Here is a 17,540-nt window from a genome sequence, read left to right on the forward strand (position 1 = left end):
TTGCAGCGCCAGCAGCTACACATCCCTCTCCCCATGCCCAGTCTGTCCCAAATATAATCCATATTAGGATCTTTCAGCCCTGATCCCTTCATCTGCCCTAGCGAATTCAGAGGATTCATTGTGGCTTTTGATCCAACATAGCAACACATCTACATTATTCTAATTATCTGATGCACCCATGAACAATTAAAAACTACTGCTTCTCCTGCAGTAAAAATGTCTCTTTGGTACCATTCAGTTACACACCCCCTTCCCCCCAATCTGTCCCAAATATAAACCCAATCAGGACCTTTTAGTGATGATGCCCAGTTCCATAGGCATTCAAAGGCTCGCTGAGATTTTGATCTAGGCTAACAGTGCGTCTCCATCACTCTAACCACCTGCTGCATTCATGGAGAAGCTGCATCTGGTACTCAGTATGTGCCTGATGAGGTGTGTGCTCATCATCTGGTTACAGCCAGGCCAGCTTCCATAGCTATTGCTGTTATGAGCTTCCAATGGCCACATCAGTGCTGCTGCAGGAAATGACAAGGATGGGCTCACTGAGATAATATAATTAGCTATGTATTAGAGGGAATTAAAATGCCAGTATCAAACTCATCAACTACAACAACTTGTAGAACACAACACAGGAAGCTGCCAGGAATCCTGGTCCCTTTCAATTTAGGCAAGCCGAAACCATGCGCATGTGCACCAATGTGGACCCCAGTAGATAGGAAGGCTGAGCCATCCCGACCGTATATTTTATAAGCCAAACTTCTCCAGAGAGGAGACAACAGCTTCAATAATCCACCAGGGACCCAGAAGTGTCCCCCGCTTTATTAGACACAGCCTACATGTTCTAAAGCCTAGAAAAGACCTCAAGAACTAGAAAAGCAAAACTGGAGGAGGCAAGGTTAAACATGACACGCTATCTATACAGGGCTGCTGATTCATGTCTAGCTCAGGAAATCCTAGAGCGCCACCTAGTGTCTAAACAGTTCGGGCTAAAGCCCTAAACCAGCCTCTGGTCAAAGGACTTTGCAGTATCTTGTGATCAGGCAGCACATTTCAGCCAGAAGTGCCTCAAGTTTCCAGAGTAGAAGCCTCCTCTTAGCCTATGTCCAATCTGCAAAGTGGAGGCCATCAAAAGTAAATGTCCCTCTCTTCTACAAGAGGTAAGTCTGACCTCCAGCCAAGGCCACTATGATTAGGTTAAACCTGAAAAATGCCAAATGTCCATGACTTTATTCCCAAACTACAAAGATCATAATGAAGAAGATTGATGGGGATCTGAGACCATAAGGTTTCTTTATCTTCTATCTCCATGGAGATGAACTTTAGGTTGCCCTAAATCTTGACCAAGGGCCAAGATTACATTACTTATTGATAAGGGAGTAACTTTTTTCACCCTAGCACCTTCTGTGGTTAGATATTCCAGTGCCCAATTCTCTTCACCAGAAGCTCCATCCATCCACTTTCCACCCCTTTTGACCTGTACCATAGGCAAACACCTTCTATTCATTCTCAAGTCCTAACACGCTGCTCTGTTTACTTCTGGGTAGAGATACAATGTCTCCTCTTCAGACCCACTCAGGCGTTTTTGGAGCCCCCCACCCCCATCCTGTGATAGTCTGGAGCTGTCTGGGGCCAAAGATCCCTCCCTAGAGTCTACTAGAGCATCATCCAAAATACTCCTCTGTGGTCTCAGTTACTTCCATCCCTGAACACTAACAGTCACTCCCTTCTCAACTACCACTGATGGGCCCAGCAGCCTCCCCTGAGCCCCCCAGTTACTGAAGGCTAAAGCATAAAAAGCTCACAGCTTCTCATTGATAAATCCCTGGCGTCTGTGCTCATGTAACTCTTATACAGCACTCTTACCTTGGCAGTAAAGAAGTCAGATAGACCCTACAGGTTGGTCTATGACCGTGGACCACAATGAGGCTGTAGTCCTGATCTAACGCTAGTTCCCATTCCTTATACCTCCTTGGGGCAGGTTCCCACCACAACCTCCTGGTTCACAGTGTTAGACCTTAAAGATGCTACGTTTAGTATTCACATTCGCCTAAACCCTCAGTTCCTCTCTGGCTTCAATGACAGGACATTTCTACCTTGCTTCACCTTTTCACAATTTAGATTAATTGTGACACCCTTATATACTGCTGGTGGGAATGGAAATTGGTCAAGCCTCTGTGGAATCAGTATGGAAATTCCTTAAAAAAAAAACCTAACTAAAAATAGGACTACCATATGACCTAGACATAGCACTTCAGGTCTAAATTAGCATACTTTGGAGATACCCAAACATCTGTATTTATTACGGCACTATTCACAATCACAGAGTTCTCAGATCGTCTATGGAAGAGTCAGTGGACAAAGAAAGGTGGTATATAGGCACAACTGAGTTCTATTCATTTACAGAATGAGATTCTAGCCAGGCAGTAGTGTGCATGCCTTTAGTTGCAGCACTCAGGAGGCAGAGGCAGATGACTATGAGTTTGAGGCCAGCCTGATCTGCATGGAGAGTTTCAGGACAGCCAGGAATCTCACACAGAGAAACTCTGTCTCAAAAACAAAACAAAACAAAACAAAACAAAACAAAACAAAACAAAACACCAAAGAAATCCTATCATTTGTTAACAAATGGATTGAACTGGAGATGATCATATTCCACAAGGTGAACCAGACACACACAGATAAATATTGTATGCTTTCTCATTTGTGTCCTAGAATTCATTCATTCATTTATTCATTCATATTCATACATCTGCCATGAAAACGGAGAAATGGGTAGAGAGAGACCAGTGGAGAGAGGGCATGTGAAGGAAGAGAGTAGGGAGGGGCGAGTACTAGTACTTGAATGAAACCATCTACATGAAACCCAATACTGTGTACTCAGAAAAGCCCAACGTTTGTTCCCCCTGTTGTGTCCAGCCAGCAGATCACAGGTTTGGGTTTTAGCCTGGAAAGGCATCTTGGAAACCTGTAAGAGAAGAGGGGCTGGGCTGTGCGAGATAAGGAAGGAACCAAGACAAAGCTCTCTGCTCAAGGTTCAATTTTTACTATTCCGGCACTCCGTTATGAAGGAAGGGGGAGGAGCCCGATTCCCGCCAAATAATCTTGGGGTCCAGTAGCAGGGTGACCACGTGTATGGCTCCGAACAGCAAAGGGCAGGTTCTAGCAGTGGGCGTGGCAGAACGATTGAGCTCCATCCCCCCCCCACTGCTCTCCCCTTCCCTATCCTCTGAGCACCCTCCTGTGCCCTCAAAGCTCAAGGCATCCTTGCAGAGCTTGACTACTTTCTTCTAATCCACCAGCTCCTCTTTCTCATGCCCACCTCAGCAGCAGCAGCCAAGGCCTCCTGCTTGCCAGCCCTGTTTTATCCCTCAAACTCCAGTTAACAATGTCCTGAAGTTATTTCTGAGTTTTGTTCTTTGTATATGTTTTTATTAATTCGGTATGTGAGGGAGTGTGCACATGTACACATTTGTACACACATACATGTGCCGGTCAGAGGACCACTGGCTGGAGTACTCCTTTAACCATGTGGCTGTCCAGCTTGGGGGTAAAAACTTGAGAGTAAAACTGCTGACCCATCTTCCTCTGCTGGTCCTCTTGGGTTTTAAAATTCTCCTACCTATGAAACTATAGATGTGTAGAAGGGACTCCAGTCCTCTGGTGACCACCTAAAGGTCAAGCAAATGGTATCTCTAGCCTGTGGGGAGACTTGACATTGCAGCTGGGTTGGCAGCTCAATCACGTTGGCTAAGGGAGCAACCCTAGGGAAGGTAGGCTCAGTGTAGGCCATGCTAAAGAGATAGGCAGAATAACTACTCCTTTAGTGAAATTTTTTCCTTCCCAGAATTCTCTGCCCCCAGTGCAGGGGCTTAAGGGCCAATATAGGAATATAAGTCGTCCACTCATACTCCCACCTTGTCTTCCCCTTTCTGAGCATGTTTTCCCTAACATTTCAGGCTCTCCCCGACCAATACTTTGGATATCCTTTCCCTTTCTCTGACGCTCCACTCCCTGCCCTGTGGCTGCTTGCTGGCCATGTGTCTGACCTCCATGCTGGCTGAAGTGACCAGCTCTTCCCTCTCTCCTCCAGGCAGCTGCTTTACTGTTCACCTGCCCTACAGCTTTTCTTTTAAATGTTGATAAAATTATCCTTGTGTTTCCATGTGCATCTATTCTTAAATGCCTTTATCAATGAGACTGAGAACCCCAAAAGCGACCCAGATTATAGCAACAGAAAGACAAGGAAATGATTCTGTATATATTCAGCCTTTTATGTCACCTTTTTCTGTTCACTGTAACACTGTGATAGGCAAGGCAGGGAAAACTGGGCTTTTCTTCTCTACAGTCTAGTCAAAATTAAACAAATCCAACTGGTTTTACCAAGTCCTGGCTCCCAAGTGTTTTCTAGGTTTGGTGGTTTGATTTGCTTTTTTCAGTAAGCATGGAAAATCACTAAGAATACCTACCACATACATAGAAGTAACAGTTTTTAAGAAACCAATCTTTATTTGGCAAAAATTCAGACATTAACTGAATTGGGGGAGAAAACCTGGGGCAGTGTTCCAGAAAAAAAATTTCAGATAGAGATGCGCATTCACAAGGACCAGTTGCATCCAACCCATCCCTGGGATGACTGTCCTTCAGGATTCCAGCTTGACGGGCTTCCCCTCCTTCAGATCTGAACCCATACATTCTCTAAAGTGCTCATGTTTATTAACAACTGTTTCTATGGCAGCAGAGTCCTCTTTTTAGGGCCCAGGGGTGGGAGCTATTTATAAGCCAAAGAATGATAGCATGCACCAATAGCAGCTATTAGTGATGAAATCCTTTTGGGATCGCTCATAAATAATATGGTAACAAGACAAAATATATTCAATGTGCCTATTGTTTACCAAAACCACATCCGGATTCTAATTTTGTCTCCCATCTTGGTCTACTGACTACATACATAGAAGCCTAGGTAACAGTTTTATCACTCATGGATCGATAGTTTTGACCCCTGGAATCTACATTATTAGGTGCACTGAGCCATGGAACTAAATGAATCCTCTCTGTAACAGGTTTCTTACCCCGTTAGAGAGAAGGCAGGCTTTGTCGTGTACAAGGTTTGCCATTTCCACGTGGTCTTTTGAATAGAAAGGGTTGGCTTTCCCCCATGCAACAAGCCCTTCCCATCCCAGAATGTACTGGCATAGACTCTATTTTTAAAATGCGTATGAAATAAATTAAACAATTTTTATTCTATTTAGCAACTCGCAAAAGCTACTTTCTTTCATGTAGATTGTACCATCTAAAATATATTAAAATCAGCCATTCAAAGTGTGATAGTTCCCAAGCAAACTTCAACTCATACTCTAGGCATATAAAAAGGTACGTAGCATAGGTATAACATTTAGAGCACTGCTCTGGATCAAGAAAGCTAGAGGAAGCATCCTAGTTCTAGAAACGACTCCACCCCATAGTGGGTATAACAGTGGGCAGCAGAGCACTGTGAGCCTTCCCTCACTATACAGGAGACAGAGAAAGGGGACGGGATATTCATTCAGTCTGAGACTCCTTAATCTGAACTCCAAAATGCTGCAGAGGCTACAGGTTTGGGGGGCATCATACCAGCACTTAAATGCTGGGTATTAGATCTTGAAACATTTCAAATTTTTAGGTTAGAGCTATTTCACCAGCAAATTTTATGCAAATATTCCAAAGTTTGAAAAACTTCAAAATCTGAAACCCTTCTGGCCCAGATAAAAAAAATACATAACCTTGTCTACTTCAAAGGAGCACAGAACACGAAGTGAATTTACACAAGTGAAGCGCCTGGAGAGCGAGGCCACCACCCAGACAAGGCTAAACTGTGAATGACTGCATTTTGAACATCATAAAAATGATGTTATAATGATTAACTTTATTCTAAAATCGTGTAACACATATTTCCCCAATTAATAACCCATCGAGAATCAGTGTCCAAGCTGGCTTCTATATAATTTATATACTCTTAAACTATTACCTCATAGCAAACTCTCTTCACTGCCAGGACTAAGTCCTGAGTTATTCAGGCTTCCTACAAAATGTACTGTTCCATGTGTTAGGGACAGAAGAATCACAGTTCTCCCAAAGCCCACTACACCCTCAGGGCTGCTCCTCACCCAGGCCTTTCTAGAGGCCTATGTCTCTGAAGGCTAGAAACTTAGTTTATAACCAACACCCACATAGGATATCTCTCTTAACATTATCCTTGAGATAAGGATGTCATGGAATAAAATGAATCCTCTCTGTGACATGTTTCTTTCCCTGTTAGACAGAGGGCAGGCTTGGTGATGTAGAAGATTTGACATTCTACATGGTCTTCTAAATAGAAACAGTTGGCCTCGCCCATGTAGCAAGCCCCTCCCATCCCTCAATGTACTGAATGAACAGTACATTGACTTCATGTGTGTATGCCCTTCTCAGGCCTAAATAGTTACCAACCTTGTTGGTATACAGAACTGATGATTCTCGTTTGTTTTTGGTTTTGTTTTGCTCATGTCTATTATTCTAACAGATCTCTATCTTTTGCTGAAGTCTCTCTCCATGCAGGTGCTATTACATTTCCACTGAATTCTCTCACTGCTGAAGCACGGCCTCTTTTGGATTTTTGATTCTCACTTTCAAGTGAATGATATGTCTCCTACATTTGAACACTTGGTCCCCAGTTGATGGCAATGTTTTGGAGGTTTGGAAAGTTGTTGTAGGAAGTACGTTACTGGGGTCAGGCTTTAGAGTTTAAAGACTCAAGCCGTTTCGGGTTTGCCCTCTCTGTTTCATGCTTGCTGTTTAGGATGTCAGCGCTTGGCTTGCTTCTCTAGTCGCTTTCCTTGCTCTACCGTCATGGACTCTGACCTGCTGGCACCCCACACCCAAACAACACAAGACACCTTGCTCATACTGTTTTATCATAACGGAAGGAAGTAACTAGCACAACGATGTAACTAATAGCTAACATAACTAATGCAACAATTCTCCAGCCTCCCCATCATCTTCCTGACTTGTTTGACCCCTCACCCATATCTACTAGAAAGTCCATTCTGTTGAAGACAAACTTTTGGTCTTACACGAATTTCTTCTTCACTTTTTGGTTGTTGTTCACTTGCTTGTTTTTCTTGATTTTGGAAACAGAGTCTGGCTATTATAGCTGTGGTGGTTTGAACAGGAATGGCCCTCGCCCCATAGACTCAGGTGTTTGAATGCTTGGCCATAGGGAGTGACATTATTAGGAGGTGTGGCCTTGTTAGAGGAAGTGTGTCATTGTGGAGGTTATATATGCCTAAGATACACTCAGTGTGGCACCCAGTCTCTCCTTGCTGCTTGTGGATTAAGATGTAGAACTCTCGGCTCCTTCTCCAGCACTATGTCAGCCTGCATGCTGCCATGTTTCCTACCATGGCAATAATGGACTCAGCCTCTGAAACTGTAAGCCAGCCCCAATTAAATGTTGTCCTTTATGATACAGAACTCTCAGCTTCTTCTCCAGCACCATGCCTACCTGTACTCTGCCATGCTTCTTGCCTTGATAATGGACTAAACCTCTGAAACTGTAAACCAGCCCCAATGAAATGTTTCTTTTATAAGAGCTGCCATGGTCACGGTGGCTCCGCACAGCAATGAACCCTTAACTGAGACAACAGCCCAGGCTGGTAATAAATTCATAATCATTCTGCCTCAGCCTTTCTATCCTGGGATTAAAGATGCAGTCTAGCACATTATCTTCTGCCCTTCTCTCATACTTCACTCTAACAAATTTCTGGGCCAGGTGTAGTGGCTCGTTCCTGTAGTCACAGCCCTCTGGAGGCTGAGGCAGAAGGACTGCTTCGAGTTCAAGGCCAGTTTGGGGGATATTGTGAATTTCAGTCCACAGCCTGGGTTGCAGAATAAGACCTTATCTCAAAAAAGGGAAAGAAAAAAAATCGGAACAATGTCTGGTTCTCCTTCAGTCCACGAAGTGCTTTTTCCCAACCTCACCATTCTTCATCCTTTCTCTAACTCAATTAAAATAAATGAAAAGCAGTCCTTTTCCTGCTTCCTGATGCCATCTTTAGATTACCACACTCTGATTCACCTCGCACGTCTCATCTCGCATTTCCATGAACTAGTCTCGGTAATCCTCTGTGAATATACTATTTTTAAATTCTGCTTCACATCATTCTCTCTACTCTTGATAGAGGTGATTCATTAAGAATCCACAATTCAGTGTCAATGTTAACATAAAGGTCCTTGGAGAACAGCGTATGAACCATAAGAATTAAACAGATCAGTGACGGTCACATGATCAACGGAATAAACTAAAATGCAGGGCTTCCTGTGCTTAAGACTGACCAACAATCTAAAGGCCAAGTGCTGAACGTTTGTATGCTCTACTTTTAGAAATACGTTAGCTATTGCTCCAGACACAGACCACCGTCTGCTCATCAAGCCAGGGATAACAGCAATGTGGCTGTTATCAGGAAGCTCTGCGACAGGTGCATACATGGGTAGATAGGGTGCTGCTGACAGACAGTCACAAGTTAGAAGACCTTCTAGAGAGAATCCTATAATTTTCCAAGTAAATAGTTCCAATCTTAAAGCCTTCTTAACCACAATCTTTTATTTTTTTCTAAGCTAAGTTTCCCCACAATTTCCCCCGTAGGTCTTAGAGACAGGGCGGTCTTCCGCTCAGCCTGACAGAATCTCACCCATGTGAAGGGTGCTCTGCCCACCCACCTCACCACAAGCCTCCGTTTTCTAATCAGGAGGACAAGGTAAACTTCCTCCAGACTCTTCCATTCCAAAGTTTTAACGCTATTCATATTATTTTTACAATACAAAGACCAGATGCACAGGACTCTGATGGTTCTAATATGCTATTTTTTTTCTAGTTAACATTTAATGGAACACAGGCTTCTAAAGTATTAGAGTTTGAAAAAAAAACCTTGACACCTTGAAAAATTACATGATTTTACACGTTACAGAGAATATCCTTTATAGTCTGATAAGTCAAACCAGGACCTAAAATTACAGCTAGCGAACTGTCAAGCACATACATTCCTCCTCAAACCACATGAGATGAGGCCACTTACCCGCCACACCCGTTGGCCCCTGCTCTTCTCCTTTGTTCCTCCAGGCTGCAGAGTGGAAGGCAGGCAGATGAGCCACCTTTTCTGCTCAGGTAGGAACCAAGGCTACCATAAAAGACAGATACAAACAAAGGATTAGTTTAGCAACCAAGAGGAGTAATGTGAAACATTTACAGACCTCAGCATAATTCTTAGTGGTCCCACAGAACCCGAGAATTAGGAAGAAGCTCCCCTGTGTTGAGACAGTTAACTCCTCCTTCCTTAACCCTTATGGTTCTGATATATGATTTTCAAGTCCCAGGAAGGGCTGAGATGGCTCAGCGTTTAGACCATTGCTGTTCTTGCAGAGGACCTGGGTTCAGTTCCCATCAGCACAGTAGAGTGGATTCACAACTATACACACCTCCAGTTCCGGGTGGCTCGATGCCTTCTCGCCTCTGTGGGCACCAGGCACAAATATGGTGCACATACACATATGCAAGCCAAACATTGAGCTATACAGCATATCTAAAAAATACCAAATAAAAGATTAAAAGCATAAAGTCCCCAGAGAACTATTTATTGTTATTTCCAAAGTTAGAAGTTAAGACTAATAGAAAATTCAGATTTTATTTAAAAATTACTAACTAGGAGGAACCCTTTTAAAACATACAGTCAGGGACTTTGGGGAAAGAGCAAGGAATTAGTATATATCTAGTTGTGTGAGTGTGATATGTGTGTGTGTTGGGGTGTGTGTGTACATATATGTATAGCAGCCAGAGGTTGATGTCATCTGCCTTTTCACACCACTACCTACCTCAAATGTCTTTGAGGCAGGGCCTCTCACTGAAGCAAGGTTCAGTGGGTCTAGGCTAGCTGGTTAGCCAATGTTTGTTTTCTCTGCTTACCCCAGCAAACCCTGGGGTTACAGTCACATGCTGCCATTGACAGTTTTTATGTGGGTTCTGGTGACCCAAATTCAAGCCCCCGTGCTAGCACAGGCTTCCCCCCCCACCCAACTAAGCCATCTCTATAGTCCAAAAAGATTCATTTTTTTATTATGAAACTATTCTTTGTATTGTCTCCCATAAGGAAAATGTCACAATTATGAAAGAAACTTAATATGGATTGTCATTTCAATAAGGTGGTAGTGCTCATCAGAAAGAAGAAGGGAACATGGTATATAATATGATCTACCCTCTAGCCACAAAGTTCACTTGCCCCAAAGCATTTATTCTATGTGTACTGAAATAGGAGGTCAAGACAGTGGCTCAGAGCACTCTATATAAATGTGTCATATGCAAATGTTGGAACATATAACAGTTCAGGACCTTTTCATAGTTATACATATAAGAACACAATGCATTTAATGACAGCGTGTTTATCCAAAATTTATCTACTTTCAAGTTTGACCATGTTAGTACTTTATTTTTCTGGCTCTCTTCTTAAGTCAGATAAGTTAAACAAATCATTTTTCTCTTCTGTAGACAAAATAATCGTAATAAAACCCTAGAGCTAGAAAGGGTTAGAGAATGCCTGCGTGAGTTACATCTTCTAAATCAATTCCCACTGCTGTTGTGATTGAAGATGGCGGAATGGCTTAAGAGACAGAACCCTGGAATCCAGAATGCTTTTCCAGCTACATCATACTGCTCAGACTTTTACAGCTCTGTGTACACTCGAAGCAGCAAGGCAAAAGGATTGAACTACAGGTCTCTGAATCAGACTGCCTATGTCTCAATCTAGGCTCCACACTGATTGTGTGACCATGAGCAAGTTAGCTACTCCCTCCGTCTCCTTTATAAATAAGATTAATAATAACTACATATTGTCAAAAAGAGTTATTATATAAAAGATTAATTCAAATAAAGCGTGTGGAGCCATCATTCTGGAATACTGTAAGCAGTTAATAAATGTCCACAAGTATTAGACCTTGGCCCAGATAGGGTTAGTGTTGCTGTGATGAACACCATAACCAAAGCAACTTGGGGAGGAAAGGTTGACTTCAGCTTACATTTCCAAGGTGACAAACCATCACTGAGGGAAGTCAGAGCAGGAACTCAAGCAGGGCAGGGACCTGGAGGCAGGAGTTGACACAGAGGCCACGGAGCAGTGTTGCTTACTGGTTTGCTCCTCATAGTTTGCTCAGCTTACTCCCATATAGAACCCAGGACCACCAGCCCACGGGAGGCTCCACCCAATCACTAAGAAAATGCCTTACAGCCAGATCTTATGGTGGCATTCTCTCAATTGAGGTTCCCTCCTTTCAGATAATTCTACTTTGTGTCAAGTTGACATAGACTAGCCAGCCCAGAAGTCTATCAATAAAAAATGAGGAACCTAATTACATTGTACTAGAATGGAGTGCTGGATATTTTGTGTTTTCAAGTATATAGCTGCCAGTATTCCACTTTAACACATGAGCTGTGTAGCAATGAAAGAGTTGGCCCGTGAAGCATACGCAACTTCCAAACAGAAACACACAGGAAAGCTCACTTGAAAACTGAGTCTGACTCATTTGCTGATCTTCTGGGACCAGATACTCAAAGAGTTTCCGACATTCAGAAGTTTCTTCTATAGACACCTCTCTACCTTATACAAAAGTATTTCCAGGAATGATCATAAAACGAAATGTTAATAGGCAGGAAATAAAGATAGTGAAAAGTCTCTTACTCAACTCTACTTATAAGCCAACATAAAATAAAATACATTTTATAGTAACAAAGATATAATGGAATTTATTAATGCCTTGGGAAGCGATACCTACATATTGGTCTTCCACAGTACTAAGCTTCACGCTATTTTCAATTTTCCAGATGCAGTCTTTAGCTCTGAAGCAAATATTAACAATTAATAAAGTTCAAAGTCAGACATATCTGAATTCAATTATTCAAATCACAATTACGCACACAAACTAAAAATAGGTAATGACCAACCAAACTTATAACTCAAAGTGTTCCATTTTCTTTTGCTCTTAAACACCACATACTAAGTGGTGTGTGGTGGTCCATTCATGAGGGTGACACAGGAAGATTACCCTGAGTTTAGGATACATGGAATGAAACCCTGCCTCAAACAAAAACAACAAAACCTTACACATATGAAAAACTCCCAGCGGCTTCATAGAAAGGCAGTGCTGGACTCCTTGCCGCCTGTGTCTTCATCCTCCCAATCACTACAGCAGCATGTTTAGTAAGACACTGACATTCACATGTAGGGAGGGATGGTGTTAAGATATGAACTTCAACTCTTGACTTGCCTTGAACTTTTATGACGTACTTGGAATACACCCAGCAGCTGAGGTCATGTTTAACTAAAGATCAATTGAAGCCCAGGGTTCTCTAATGCTGATGTACAGTAGAAAGTATGCCAACAGATAAATGGTTAAAATATGTTAATTTGGAGGGGTGTTAGTGATTAAGTCTAGTGCCTTCTTCCAGTATGAAACTCTCTCCATCCTTCTCCTTGCCTCCCATCCCCCTCTCTTTGTGTTTTATCAGGGACTGAACCTTTTTCTTTTAAGATTATTTTGAGAAAGATCTAGCAAATGTACAGGTCAGCCTCAAACTGTCTATGTAATTAAGGTGGGCCTCAAACTTTTCATCCTCCTGCCTCAGTTTCCTGAAGAGTTATAGGTAAGTACCACTACGCTCAGTAAGAAAACCTTTTGCAGTTGTTTATTGAGGCCGAAGGAATGCATACTATTGTACTTTCTGTTGCATCTAATATAGACTATCTGCATATGAATGTTGCTAATTGTGTCAAATATATTTACTCATTAAAGCTACCTCAGTAGGATTTTAAAAAGAAACCTGCTGTTAGCAGTTACTGTGACTACTTAAGCCTCAGATAAATATCGCCCAACATAACAGAGTCTACTTCTCAGCTCTCCTGGACACAGCGTGGCTCTTCTCTGCACAGTCCACATTAGCAAAGCTGTGCTATAAGGCATTTAGAAGCACCCACAAAATATGCACATGTAGATAAACATCAACAACTTAGGACTTGGCATAGAATTCCAATTTTCACAAATTATGAGGCATCAGATCTGGATATTTTTTCCAATTAGTAACTTAAACAGAAGTTTTCATCCTGAGACCAATTTTTTTTCAGACATTCATAGGACCAACATCATCTTCAATTTACCTTCTCATAATCTTGCTGCCATGGAATGAACACACACAAAATTCTGTTTGTGTGATTTTGGTGCTCTTGAAAAAACTGTCTGCCCTCCTTCCTTTCCTTCCTTCCCTCCTCCCTCCCTTTCTGATTTTGGACTTTTGAAGGAGGGCCTTATTATATCGCTCATGCTAGCCTTGAGCTTCCTATGTTGCCCAGGTTGACATTAAACTCCTGATCCTCCTGCCTCAGCTTCTCCAATGCTAGGAGTACTGGCATGAATTGACACTCAGAAAAAAGGGTAGTGCAATTTTTAAAAAAAATAAAAGGTGTGACTTACTTCTAAGGCATCTTGGCATGGATAGTATGCCAATGATACCACCTTAGAAACAGTGTTGTCTGTCAAGAAAGCAACACACACACACACATCTTAAGCAGTCTCTTCCATCCTGCATTTGAGCGTGTTTTCTTGATGCTCTGTAACTCCTTTCCACATGCACAGGAAGGCCTCCCTCCCATTCCTCACCCGCCACATACTGAAGCAACACCTGTGCTGTTTCGAGCTGGAGGAGTTCCCAATCTCCGCTATCAGCACTGATCACGTAAGGCAGTTAAAACCAAAATTCCCAAGTCAATCTTCTGGAAATTAGATTTCAGTGCGCTTGAGAGGCTCCACAATCTGACTCTAAACAAGTGTTTGTTACTGATTCATAAAGACCGAGCAAGCTGAATGGCAATAGTGAGACGCCTGCTGTGGGTTTCAGTTTTAGACCAGTTTGGTAATCCTTCTCTGGATCTCAGGATTTGGTGTACATGAGGAGAAGAAGAACAGGCGACATTAGAGAAAGTAGAGAGACATCTTGTCGCTATGTCCCCAGTCCTCCTCCCCTGTGTGCTCGCGTTTGTGTGTGTGTGAGTGAATATCAGCGAGCTTAGGTTTCAACACCCTAAAGAAATCAGGATTTTAATTCGGGCATGTGTTGCGGTAGTGACACACCACCAGGGGGAAGCATAGAGCTGACAAGTTGCAAATGTTAGGAGATTTTTTAATTTCCATAGCGTTTCCGGGAAGGGGAGAGAGAGAAAAGACACGTGTGACTGGGCATACAGCTGAGTGGCAGAACCTTTGGGTAGCACAAATGAGGCCAGGATTCAATAACCAGTGCTGCAAAACCAAACAAGACAGAACGAAATGGCAAAAGATGTCCTTGTGTTCCTCTCTAGTTCCTCTTAGACAACCATGGTAGAAAAAAATGTTACCCTAAAGTGACATTTAAAGTAACGTTTTAAAGTATTATCTTCAAGTGACATCTTTAACACTTACACTTAAAAGAAAAAAAATGTATTAGAATACAAAGTTTCTGGATAAATGGATGTAGTCTAATTTTTCTCCCTGTAAATACTTGCACTACTCTTGATATTTAATTAGAGTTTCCTTTAATTAGCCTTTCTTTGACTTACAGTTTAGAGTCCATCATTGAGCAAAGCCAAGACCTGATGCAGAGGCAGTAGGAGAACACTGCTTGCTAGCTTGAATAGCCTGCTTTCTTATAGTAACGAGGACCACCTACCCAATGGTGGCACCGCCCACAGTGTGGGAAGGCACAGCTGGACCTTTCCAGGTCAATCTATGTCTACAGGCTAATCTAGTGGAGACAACTCTTGAACTGGAGTGGATTCAGCCACTGACAACACACACACACACACACACACACACACACACACACACACAGAGAAAGAGAGAGAGAGAGAGAGAGAGANAGAGAGAGAGAGAGAGAGAGAGAGAGAGAGAGAGAGAGAGTTTTCTTTCTCTCTTTTTTCTTTCTTTTCTTTCTTTCCAACAATGTCTCCCATTCGGTAGGGTAGTCTGTCTCCTCCCTCTTGATTTTCTGGCACATAGGGTGGGGGTGGGGAGTGATTAGTTTCATGCAATCTCATTTATTAATTCCAGGGATTATTGTTTGTGCTTGTTATTGGAGTCTAATTCAGGAAATCTTTGTATCTCAATGTTTTGCCAGATGTCTAACCAGCGAAACACTGTCATGAATGCCGTTCAATGCCCTTAAGGAAACTTAAGTGTAGTTCTACTAAATGGGGGGTCACGGGGAGGTAGCATGGAGGGAGGGCAGCATTTCTACTTTCCAGTCTATTTATGCCTAGAACCAGTAGGGGGAAATCCTGTCAAGCCAAATAACTTCTACAACTGTTTTCTCCAAGGACCCCCCCCCTCCCGAAATTAGACATTACAGATGGTTAAGAAATGTTGGTAGGTGAGGACTAAACAAAGACATACTTTTCCCTTCAGACGGCCAAATTTAGATGTACATTCCTTGTCTAGACATTTCTGTATCTATTTAAAAACTGATCCGAGCCCTTCAGGCGGTTCTATGTATGGTCTGGGTTTTAAAGCTTTCAATTCTAATTTCTACCGTTTTGCTAGTGGAAGAGTGGGAAGAGAAGGCAAGAAAGTCGCAGGGCGTTCCTGAAGGCCATGTGAACCTAACCAAATAGTGATTATTCTAGAGGGGAAGCCAATGGGGGAGAACCCCAAAGTCACTCAGGAACTTTGTGCCCTAGAGAAAGAAAGGTTTCCGATCTTAAAAGTATCTAACATAAAAAGGCCAAAACCTCAAAGGAAAGCGGCTATTTTTTAAAAACTGTTCACAGCAGTAGCTTTTTTTTTTTTTCCTTTTCACACGTTAGGGTTTTTTTTTTTTTTTACCCCCAGATTGCTCAGTCACTCTGTCTACTCTAGGCATTCTCAACCGGGACAGGCGCTTCAAAGGCAGAAAACTCTTCATTTACAATACACGACCAACACGCACAGTGTATCTGTCACGTGAGAATGTGATGGGGACCACCGAGGGGTGGGCAATGCCTTCAAAGGCTCCTTGGGGCAATGCACACACCAGGGACGGCAGGCAGAAACCTCCGAGGACACTGCGCGCCGCTACTCACTGCACAGTGTGTGAAAACGCACCCAGGGCGGTACCGTGGGACCGCAGGCGCCCGCCCGCCCTCGGCCGAACCAGCCAGCCTCCGCTTCGGGCTCCTGCCCCCCGTCACCCGCGCCACGAGGCCCGCTTGCCCTTCGCCGGGGGTGACTGCCCACACGCGGCCCCCGCTGGTCGCAGTTTCCTAGACAGCCGCGCGGCCCCTCTGCAGCCTCCTGAACGCGCGAGCGGGAGCGGGCAGCGAGAGCGCAGGCGCGGGCCCGGGAGCGCCGCCGTCCCGAAAGCGCGTGCGCGCGCGCTCGAGCGGGGTGGGCGGAGGGGCGGAGGGAGCGGCGGGGGCGCGAGGGGGGGGGGGGGGGGGGGGGGGGGGGGGGGCCCGGGGGGGGGGGGGGGGGCCGGGGGGGGGGGGGGGGGGGGGGCGGAGAGGGGAGCCCCGGGAGCGGGAGCGCGGGCCCGGCGCTGCAGAGCAGAGCGAATCCTGAGCTCCGGCAGCAGGTACGTGTTCTTGCAGCCGGCAGCCGCCGGGGCTTCCCCGGCTGTGGCCGGGGCGGGCGGGTGAGGGAGGCAAGGGTAGGGGCCGGATCGTGGTTTGCAGGGTGACTGCCCTGGAGGACTAGGATCCTGCAGCTGACCTTCATGTCCCGGGCTGGGGAGCCGGACGACCATCCTCTGGGCAGCACGGGGTCTTCAGATCCAGACTGAGGATGTGCTTGTCACATGCTTCTTATTTATTTTTGCAAACTGTCCTGGTTCGGGTCCAGCTGCAGATGCCTTCCCTCCTATTCTTTGCCTCTGTGTGCCATCTTGCATTTATTAATAAAACATGAAAGCTGGGGGTGCGGGAGGTTTGCTTCTAAGGGGAATCCCATTGCAGTATAGCAAGTGGACGCCTATTTTCGGTTTTCAGACGTGGTGTAGAGGTGGAAATCCCACACCCTAGGGATTTGTGGCTTTGCTGGTCGTGACCACTTCCTAGTGGGCTTCCCCGGTTTGTCGCTAGGTGCCCCAGTGGCAGGATGGACGGTCTGGAAAGGATGGAGGGTTTCATGTCAGCCTGGCGTACTGTTCGGAGGACAGGTGCAGACAGTTCCCTGCTTGCTAACTTGCCAGGGAGGTTTAAACCCAGGAAAGAAATTCTTTCTAAATTGTTAATAGGAGGCCTTGAATTGAGTATCTGAGTCTTGCCTACTCAGACTCATCGCGGTTTTGCATCTGAAGCCGATTAAAGCTAGCCACCTGTTGGAAGTCAGACCCCATACTCCATTCTGTTTCATAGTCACCAATACTGAAATAATGAGGTCCATAAGACCCCATTCTATCCTCTTTAAATGTGTTGCCTGCCAATTCTTTCTTTTCAAATAAATTCTTATTTTTTCCATTATATAGTTTAGACTGAAATATG

At 44.1% G+C, this 17,540-nt stretch overlaps 2 protein-coding genes across 3 annotated transcripts in view; one reads left to right on the forward strand and one right to left on the reverse strand.

The window, feature by feature from the left end:
* Nucleotides 1–16,360, reverse strand: part of Nrg4 (neuregulin 4) — a 103,167-nt gene extending 86,807 nt beyond the window's left edge. The window contains exons 1-4 of the mRNA XM_029481086.1: nt 16,165–16,360; nt 11,833–11,896; nt 9,490–9,593; nt 9,090–9,191 (exon numbers count right to left, since the gene is read on the reverse strand). The gene's annotated coding sequence lies outside the window, so the exon portion shown is untranslated. The remainder of the gene's footprint in view (nt 1–9,089; nt 9,192–9,489; nt 9,594–11,832; nt 11,897–16,164) is intronic.
* Nucleotides 16,361–16,545: 185 nt separating this feature from the next.
* The window catches only part of Tmem266 (transmembrane protein 266), a 112,919-nt gene continuing 111,924 nt past the window's right edge, over nt 16,546–17,540 (forward strand). For both annotated transcript variants that reach the window (XM_021173267.2, XM_029481173.1), the window contains exon 1: nt 16,546–16,633. The gene's annotated coding sequence lies outside the window, so the exon portion shown is untranslated. The remainder of the gene's footprint in view (nt 16,634–17,540) is intronic.

Source organism: Mus caroli, chromosome 9 (assembly GCF_900094665.2).
Source record: "Mus caroli chromosome 9, CAROLI_EIJ_v1.1, whole genome shotgun sequence".
Classification (NCBI taxonomy): domain Eukaryota; kingdom Metazoa; phylum Chordata; class Mammalia; order Rodentia; family Muridae; genus Mus; species Mus caroli.